General features: G+C 45.2%; 1 non-coding gene across 1 annotated transcript in view; it reads left to right on the top strand.

Annotated features, from left to right (window-relative positions):
- The first annotated feature begins 10,258 nt into the window (after positions 1-10,258).
- The window catches only part of Trnai-aau (transfer RNA isoleucine (anticodon AAU)), a 76-nt gene continuing 28 nt past the window's right edge, over positions 10,259-10,306 (top strand). The window contains exon 1 of the tRNA in view: positions 10,259-10,306. This exon is cut by the window's right edge and continues 28 nt beyond it. This is a non-coding gene — a tRNA (tRNA-Ile).

Here is a 10,306-nt window from a genome sequence, read left to right as displayed (position 1 = left end):
GGGACTTCGTTGAGTGTCTGAGGGAGTGTTGGGGTTTGCGTGCGTGCATGGGCGTGCGCTAAGGGTGAAGGAGAGCGGGGAAAGGGCAGAGAGCGTAGGTGGGATCACAGGTGCGGTGGAAGGTAAATCCATGAGTGTGTGTAGAGTATAAAGGTTTATGGGGAGCATAGGGGCGAAGCAGCGTAAGGAAGGTCGGGAAAACGAGCTGGAGAGAATAACGGGGAGAAAGAGAGGTGGGAAAAAAAAAAAAAAAGAGTACCGCTGCAGTTGTGAAAAAGTCAAAGTGCAAGTGAAGTTAATATTGTTGGGAGGAAAGAGGCGGAGAAAGTGTGCGGAAAGTCGGGAAAGAGGAAAGAACAGTGAGAGAGTAGAGGGAGTGAGAAGGACGAGGAGAAAATGGGACAGCCGCTGTGGTTAAAAAGTAGAAGTACCGTAAAGAAAGTACTGACGTTGTGGAAGGAAAACTCGAAAACAAAAGTCACAAAGAGTAGCGACGAAGGGGGCGGGCCAGTGAGGACGGTGGGTGGAGAGAGGAGAGGAGATGTTAGGCGTTAGGGGAGTGAGTAGAAGTACATCCAGGGTGATACAGAGGGGCGCTGTGAGGCTGTCGGGGGCAAATCTAAAGTGTGGCTGGCTCCTCCCAACGCTATTTTCTGTTCCCAACCCGCGCAGGATTTCACGGCATTCCATTCACTTCAATCTTCCTCCGAGACAGTACCCAAATCGAGGGGCTGCGGGGGTGGCGGAAAGGAGGAGGAGGAGGAGGAGGAGGAGGAGGAGGAGGAGAAGGAGGAGGAGGAGGACCCACACAGACGGTTGTTTTTTCGCACCAATAAGGTTCTTCCGTCTCTTCCTCTTCGCCACTTTTCTTCTATTTCTGCTCTTCTTTTTTCTTCTTCTTTTCTTCATTTTTTCTTTTTCTTTTCCGTTGTTGCTCTTGTTGTTGTTGTTGTTGCTGTTGTTGTTGTTGCTGTTGTTGTTGTTGTTGTTGCTGTTGTTGTTGCTGTTGTTGTTGTTGTTGTTGTTGTTGTTGCTCGAGTTGTTATCGTAATCATCGTCATCGCTGTTGCTCTTCTTCTTCTTCTTCTTCTTCTTCTTCTTCTTCTTCTTCTTCTTCTTCTTCTTCTTCTTCTTCTCCTCCTCCTCCTCCTCTTCCTACTCGTCCTCTTCCTTTTTTTCTTTTTTCTTCTTATTCTTCTTATTTTCTCCTCTTCCTCCTCCTCCTCCTCCTTTTTCTTCTTTCTTCTTATTCTTCTTTTTTTCCTCCTCCTCCTTCTCCTCCTCCTCCTCCTCCTCCTCCTCCTCCTCCTCCTCCTTCTCTTTCTTTTTCTTCTTTCCTCTTATTTTTCTTATTCCTTTTCTCCTGCTCTTCCTCCTCCTCCTTTCCCTGCATTTTAAAGAGGGAAAACCAGTTACTTCCTTACTATAAAGATTCAATTCGAGGAAACGAAAATGGAGTTATGGATTATAAAATAGAACGAATTACGAAATGAAAACGGCGATGAATATATGTATGTATAAAACGCTTACAAAGAAATACATGTCTGTCGAAGGAAATGTTTTGAAATATCGCTCGCTGAACTGTGTACACTTGAAGCGTTCTGGATGGCGAGGTGCTGGCAAACAGTGCAGGAAGAAAACTGTAAAACTGAAAGTGGAATCGAAATATCACATGAAAGACACGACAGGTTTTCATGTTCTGTGAAAAATCAAGCGTGAATACTCCTCTCCCTTGAAAGAGAAAGAGAGAGAAAAAAGACAGAAAAAAAAGGGAGAAAATAGATTTAGGCTTAAAAGGAACATCCATCCAGCAGCATATGGCGCAAGGTCGGTGATAATGCTGCACGAAGGAGAGGAACACGCTGAAGAAGGCAATGAAAAGGTACACAACTGATCCCGGTGTGATTCATTTCATTGTGGGAGGAAAGACTTGAGTGACTACATCCGTCGTCTCTTCCCAGCCGGATGATCAGTGTGGATCTGACCAGGTTTTTAACTCTACGAAATAAAAGCAAGTGAAAATAAATGGCGGAGAAGTATTAGGGATAAGTAAACGGAAGTTGTGATGTAGTTGTAGTCGTAAAAGAAAAATAATAACCTCTTTTCATGGAGACAGCTTCCGTGTTCCTGCTAATCCACTCAAAAGTATCGCACATTTTCAATTCTCGAACAGACGAGGAGTATTAAGTAACATGATACCAATTAGCAGTGTTCTGGCGCCGCTTCCACCACGCCCACCAGTACCACCTACACGTCGCACCGCTAATCTCTACTGGCAAAGGCTCAACTTCAGCATTATAGGAAAATCCTCGAGGCTTTCACGTGTGGGACTTTTCTTGACAGTTTCTGCTTTGCTTTGTGTTTCCCATCGACGCGTCAATACGATAAAAGGAAAAGTCATGTTCTGGAGATGTCCTCGTTGTAAAGACCTGCTACATCTTTCTTTCCAGTGTGTGTTCTTGTACTTCTCTCTCTCTCTTCTTCTCTTCCTTTGTGGCCTCTTTAATATAATCCTGTTCCTTCTCCATCTTTTCATTTTTTTTCCTTTTCTTTTTCCTCTTCTTTTTTTCTTCTCTCTTTCCTCTTCTCCTGCTATTCCTCCTCCTCCTCCTTCTCTTCCTTTTTCTCCTCTTCCTCACCACCACGACCACCACCACCACCACCACTACCATCATCATCATCACCACCACCGCCATCATCATAATAATCATCATCATCAACATCATCATCATCATCATCATCATCGTGGTCTACTCTTCCACTTTCATGTCGTCGTCCTCATTTTCTTGCTCCTCTCTCCCCCGTAATTCTCTCCCCTTTTCTTCCTCCCCGTCCTCCTCATCCTCCTCCTTCCCTTCCTCCTCCATTTCCACCTCATCTTCCTGGAGCAGCTAAGTCAACTTAATACATAATTTTTCAACTTCCAATAAAGTTACGCACTTTGGCACTGATTCATGATGGGAGAGGGAGAAAAAAAAATTAATGTATTTTAACCCCACACCTGAAAAAAATGTTTATGCTGATTGGTGAGTCACACAAGTTTGCAATATCCTCCCGACGCCAAAACATTTTCACTGTAAATATTCATGTCACTGCTACAAACATGCGACCATTTATATATTTCTCCACACCTTCCCGCCCCAACACACAACAAAACACACACCACTGCCACCACCACCACCAATACCACCACTATCGCCATCACCGCCACTACCACTACAGCCTTCATCACTTCCACCGCCACCTCCATCACCGCAGACATCACCATCACCGCTCTCCTCGCCCGCCTTGCTCCCAGTACGATAAAACGCACACAATTTCGTGATGTTGCTTGGATGTGGTGCTGGGAAAATCCGCGCCTGCACGCATTTCAGGCACTCAGCAGACACTCCCTCAGCGGCGCCATGCCATGCACCTCCACCACTGCTATATGAAGCATGTGCCCGCAGAGAAGCCAGGGACACATCTCATCCCACTCTCACGTGAAGTAAACGGTCTACTCTCTCACCACAACTATTTTCAAAGGCCACAGAGATGATTAACCGGTTTTTTAAGACTGCTTCTTCTGCTAATGATGTAGAAATCGAGTTAATCTGTCACTAGAACCATAAAAACATCCTTAAAAACCCGTGTTGAATTCATCTAGAGCCTTTTCAAAGTAGAGAAGGTGCACACCAAAAATGTTTCAGAATATTGTGCAAAGCCTCACCCGCCCACTCTGAACTAACTCACAGTGAGGACGTCAGGGAGTGTGTTAGTGTTTTATTTAAAGATGGGAGGGAGGTAGATAGGAAGGAGTGAGAGACAAAAAGAAACTCCAGAAAAAGAAACAGATGAAAACAAGAGACAAACAGAAAGAGAGAGAGAGAGAGAAGAGGAGAGAGAGAGGAGAGAGAGAGAGAGAGAGGAGAGACAGAGAGAGAGAGAGAGAGAGAGAGAGAGAGAGAGAGAGAGAGAGAGAGAGAAAGAGAGAGAGAGAGAGAGAGTTCTAAATCTCACTTTACACACACGACTGCAACCTCTTAGTAACTCCTCTCACCGCACAAAACATTCACCACCCACTCACTACACACCAGACCCTCGCCAGGCAGTACCTAGGCACCAACCAGGCACTTAACCACCGACCTGCACCAACCGCAGGCCCTGAATTTTACCCCCAGACTTGCGACCGTCCGTGCAGTTCCCCAGGGCACTCACCGACCTCTCTTGCCAGTCGCTCGGATATTTACGAAAGGGAGGCAAGGAAGGATTTTTACCTTGCCTTCATTCCCACCCCTGCCTCTCCCTCAAGCTTAATGTACTAGGTGAGTGTTGCCATGTTCTTCCCGCCCCTTGGTGCCACTCGTTTGCTGCCGCTAAGCATTAAGGGTCTCTAGCACCACCATCACTACCACCACCACTACCACTGTTATTGTCACCATCATCGCCATGTTTATTTTGTATAGATGAGAAAGGAAAGGATGTCAATGAAAGGTTCTTTATTTGTATTTTTTTCTTTAATTCGCAGGAAGACTGATACATACACACACACGCACAGACACGCACGCACATGCACACACGAATACGTAAGTCAACAAATAAAAAAAATGACAAATAAACAAAACAGAATAAAAAAATTGAAAGCATAGCACCACAAAACACACGCATCCACTTCTTCATCACCACTTACATCCACTTCAGCACGTCACACTCACTTCTTACCCCGCACGCCCTCACGCCATCCACTTCCGCTTACACACCTGCAGCTCCTCGTGCCTCCAGGATCTCGTCATTCACCACCTTCTATATCTGCAACACGACGCCCACATCTGACTCGTAATAACCTCTGCTTACGCCACTCAGAAAACAAGAAGGGCTTAACCTCCGACGCCCTGCCTTTCTCTCTCTCTCTCTCTCTCTCTCTCTCTCTCTCTCTCTTCCTCTCTCTCTCTCTCTCTCTCTCTCACTCTCTCTCTCTCTCTCTCTCTCTCTCTCTATATATATATATATATATATATATATATATATGTTATTTATTTACTAGCTCCATTAATTCCAACCTTCCATTCTCTTATTTATTATTTTATTCCTTTCTGTATCCTTTACTAATTTCTCCTTTTCTTGTTCTTCTCTTCCTTTATCAACCTTCTTCACTTTTTTATTTATTTTTTTCTTTCTCCCAATTCTTCCCTTCCTTTCTTCAATTATTCTATCCTTTTTTCCTTTTAGTCTTTCATCAAGTAAGTTCCATCCGCTCTTTCCTTTTCATTCATACCTTCCTTCCTTCCCTCAATCTTTTCTCCCTTTTCCTAATTCTTTTTTCCCTCCCATTTATCTCCTTTTTAAAATGTTTCTTGTCTTTTCATATTTTTTCTTGTTTTATACATTCCAAAGCTGCATCATCCTTCCTTTTCCTTGTTCTTCCTCTTTCCTCCTTCTCCTTCCATTTTTCCCCCTACTTGCCTCTCTTTAACAAATTCTCCGACCTTCCATCTGTCCCCCTCTTAATCTGTTTCTCATTTTTTCCTCCTTGTTGGCGTTTCCTCCTTTAGCACGCCTACTTCCCCTACTTCTCTGCTTCCACCTATCATCCTTCCTTTCCTTTTTTTATTTCTATCTACTTTATCTCTCTCTCTCTTCTGATCATTTATCTCCTTTCAATATATTCAAGCCTTTCTTCTCTTTTTTTTACCTCTCTTTTCTCTTGGTTACATCGCATTTCCCCCTTCCTCTTATCCTCTCTCCTTCCTTCTTCCCTTCCTCATGTCTTCCTGCCTCCACTTCTTTCAGCAGCGCCTCGACAACAGGTCCTCCATCAGTCCTCAACAAAACTGTTTCAGAGTGACGCCTTTAGGACGCTCTCTCTCTCTCTCTCTCTCTCTCTCTCTCTCTCTCTCTCTCATCTCTCTCTCTCTCTCTCTCTCTCTCTCTCTCTCTCATTGGCCCCATTCTCGCTGCCCTCCCGTATATCCACGCTCTCTCTCTCATCTCTCTCTCTCTCTCTCTCTCTCTCTCATTGGCCCCATTCTCGCTGCCCTCCCGTCTATCTCACGCTCTCTCTCTCTCTCTCCCTGTGTTGCCCTTTCCTCCTCTCTCCCCAGCATCACCTTCCCTTCATCCTCCTCCTCCTCCGCTCTCCCCGGGCACTCGGCAGGAACATAAAGCCTAAACAGCCGATATTCCCTGCCTCACTGGAGCGTCTGCTTGGTGCTAAAACGGTAATTCGCTGAGGAAATTTGGTGCGGTAGGTCCTGGTGGTGGTGGTGGTGGTGGTGGTGGTTGGGATGGAGGGTTTAGAGGTAGTATGTGCGTAAATAATGTCTGATAATAGGTAGATGAATGGATGGGAACGTCAATAAATAGGTAAGATGAATTGATTGAAAGATGAATGATATTGGTGAATGGAGAGATGTTACGTAGTTGGGGAGATAAAAAGATGTGGTAAATGGATTTATGAATAGGCAGATAGAAAGACAGACTGACAGACAGAAATATAGATAGGTAGGTAGATAGATAGTAGATTGATAGAAAGCATATACTTAGACAAACAGCAATAACTATCGGCTTTCACATTCCTTTGTTTCATGAGGTGCTACATGATGACACTCTCTACAGTTCTATAAATGTTTAAAACCTTCCAGTACACCAAAATAATGAAATTCCCTTCAACAAATACGGAAAAAGGTTAATCAAACTAACAGCAACGCCACCGATGATCTCCCCGAAACATAGAAACTCCTACGTTAATTTCCCTTGAATGAAAATAAAGAACAGTAGAGGATTCATGCAGGAAGAGTCCATTACATAGCACAGCAAGCAAACCAGCAGAGCATCGAGACGTTTACAGCCGATCACCATCTCCCTCACCCACACAACCCAGCATGACGAGCACCCTGCAGCCACCAGGTCACAGCTTCACCCGATGATTCAGTTACGTCCCTCCCCAGCGGGGCATCATTTCACCCAGCAGGCCAGTTACCCTTCCTATAGCTGCACCATTTTCACCCACAAAACTCGTTATCCTCGTTACCCTTCCCCTCCCTTAGGCCACCGCACGTCGCCGGCAGCACCATAGAGTCCCTCTTGGCCTGGCACTCGTCTCTCCACACACGGAACAACACAGCACATCAAACGCTGCCGGATCGAATAAAGCCCGCTCGGTGTTCTCCATGGATGGCGACGCACCGGACTTTCTTTGACAAGAGAGAACTTTTTTCCCCTTTTTCCAACCCAGAGGCATCCCATCGATGTGGCCTGACGCTGCGACCAGCAATAAAAAACTAAGAGAAAACGGGAAACAAGCCGTGAGTGAAAGGGCAGCGCAGAGATGATGTCACCCTGCCTCTGTCCCCGTCAATCCGTGACCTGAAAGCAGCAGCAGCAGCAGCAAGCCCTGTTCTCGTATCTGTCTGTTCCTATACTGGCAATAAGGTTTAGGGCGAAAGGATGAGAATTAGAATACATGAAAGGATTGGGTTATGTAAAGGGAAGGGTGGGGGAAAAAGTAATTTGAATATGTAAAGAGGAAGAGATATATATCGCAAGAGGCGACGGAGGAAGGAGACAGAGTAAGGGTAAAAAACACATAGCTGTCGATCAGTGTCGCTGTCCTGAGGGCGGCGACGACCCGAGGGAGTGGCTACACGGAGACACAAACGACGCACTCGCGGCGTCGCGACTCAAACAGCGTCCAAGTAAACACGAAAAGAAGCAAATCTGAAAGGAAAACTTCAATAAAAGAGGAAGCAGAAGCGAGGACGGCGACAACTTCAAAGGCAGAGACAGAGGGAGTGTGGCACAGCACCGGCACTACTGTTGCTACTGCCACCAGGCAATAACCGGCCGAGGAGTAAGAAAAGAACACGAAAAAAAATGTTTTAAGTATCACCTTGAAAACTGATGCTGAAAATACTGAAAAGATAAGAAATAAAGGACACAGCAGAGCAACAGCACACTAAAGGTGACGCTTCTGAATACCACGACTGCCATCATCAATAAATCTTTTCCCATAGAGCGAGCATGCGCGTACACAGCATTATAGCGGGGCCAGACCAGCTCGGATAAGGGAATGATGGATGTGATTCTAGCAAAAATCAAATGGTTAGTGTCAGGCTTTATGAACAGCAGGTGGTGTGTAATGGATCATCAGGCCCGAACAACCTAACACACGCTACGCCAGGACAAAGATTACACGCCAACAACCGTCGCAGCGCACCAACAAAATTGTCTTTTACGCTTCATCAGGGGTGACGCGAGGGAAACATTTATCGTAAGGCTGCCAGCGCCCACTGCAACACCCATGGATCTGTTCTAATGTATGAAGGAGGATCACCAAGAACTAAATGATAAAAATATACCCCCCAAAAAATAGTTAAATAAATAAATGTCAAGGATTCAAGAGTCGTTCAGTTTCCGCTGCCGAAGAGGTGATTAAAAAGTGTTCCTCTCTCTCTCTCTCTCTCTCTCCTCTCTCTCTCTCTCTCTCTCTCTCTCTCTCCTCTCTCTCTCTCACTCTCTCTCTCTCTCATAACCACAACAAACACCAAACTCCGTCCACAGCACACCAAGAAACACACAACACGCACACAGCACACACGACGAACACACCAAACACTCGGGGACTCCTGCGCGACAAACTCCATCGCAAAGCTTAAAGAAAACCAGACCCAAAGTTCTCATCTTGGCAAACCTACGAGAAAGCAGGCATGCAAATAAAGGGATACATTCTCGAGACATTCACTTAAACCTGGTTATTTACGTATTACTTGCTACCTGGTGCCTATATGACAGCAATAACAACAACAGCAGCAACATTAAACGCCGTACATAAAACCCAGGTGGGAAATTTAAGAAGGAAAACACGTAGACATGTGCGGAAAAGCCGTTAATTATGTGCATACGAAGGGTGTGTCTCAGTAGTACGTCTGGGAGAGAGGCGCAGATCCTATGGCAATAATGATAACAGCAATAGGAGTACACGGAATCTAGGTGCGATGTGAAGAAGAAAGACACTTAAGCAGGGTGAGGAGAAGCCATGGATTATGTGTGTCTAAAGAGTGTCTCCGAATGGCGTGTCACAGCAGCAGGTCAGATAGGGAAGGGTAACTATTTGATGAGAAAGAGAGTACGGCCTCAGGGCAAAGAGAAACTTGGGTAAACCTGGTTATCTTAAGGACGATGAGAGGAAATGGAGGGGAGACTTACTGAAAGGGATTGAGAGAAGGGACGCGTGGGAGAGATGGATGAGCGGCAGAAGTTACAGAGAAAAGGAAGGGGAAGAGATATTATAGGAAAGGTCGCGGGGAAAGAGATTAGAAAGGAGGAATAGGAGTCACTGAGAAAAGGAAGATGTAAGACATTGTGATAAAGAAAACGGGGGAAAAAAAAGAGAGAGATTAAGGAGAAGGAGTGGAAGGATATTTTGAGAAAGGACGAAGAGGAAATGGAGAAGAGAGAGAGAGAGAGAGAGAGAGAGAGAGAGAGAGAGAGAGTCGAGATTTAGGAAAGGAGGAAGGAAGACTGGAAGGAAGAAGGTCTAATGGTGTTAAATATAATAAAACGAAGTACCGAGAGAGAAAGTTAGTGGTAAAGAATAATGTGTTTAGAGGACGAAAACTTAGTTGTGTCTTGGGGAAGAGAAAATTGTGTCTGTGTGCGTCTGTGTGTGTGTGTATGTGTGTGTGTTGGAAGATGGTACACTGGGAAGGAGGAAAAGGGTGTAATACAGGGAAATATACAGCGGAGGGGATGTGTGATGTGTGAACAGAATAAAGTTGTGTGTGGAGAGGAGAGGACAGCGTGCGTTTGAGACCAGCAACAGGGTGAAAGATAAAAATGGTAAAGGTGAAGAAGTTTGCATGTTAAGGGACTTTGGGATTGGAAGAGAACACACACACACACACACACACACACACACACACACGAGACAATTTTCGTATGAGTCTACATTTAAAGCTATTTTTTCTTTACCAAAACGTACGGCAATGAGAGAGAGAGAGAGAGACGAGAGAGAGAGAGAGAGAGAGAGAGAGAGACAGAGAGAGAGAGAGAGAGAGAGAGAGAGAGAGAGAGAGAGAGAGAGAGAGAGAGAGAGAGTAGAGAGGGGGAGCTGAGGAGTTCAATTAAGGAGAGAAAAAGACAGCAGATCTCAATTCTGGTGTAGCGCGATCACTGAAAGCTCCTGTCCTCCACCAACACGAAATCGACCACTGCTACAATAATAAAGTTAATAATAAGTCCTGTATGAATTAACTCACTGCAAATAAAAGCCACATATCAAGGCCTGTTAGCATCAGTTGGTTTAGAGCGCCGTGCTAATAACGCGGAT

This window comes from Scylla paramamosain, chromosome 27 (assembly GCF_035594125.1).
Source record: "Scylla paramamosain isolate STU-SP2022 chromosome 27, ASM3559412v1, whole genome shotgun sequence".
In the NCBI taxonomy this organism is placed as follows: Eukaryota; Metazoa; Arthropoda; class Malacostraca; order Decapoda; family Portunidae; genus Scylla; species Scylla paramamosain.
This window is presented reverse-complemented; position numbering and strand designations above follow the sequence as displayed.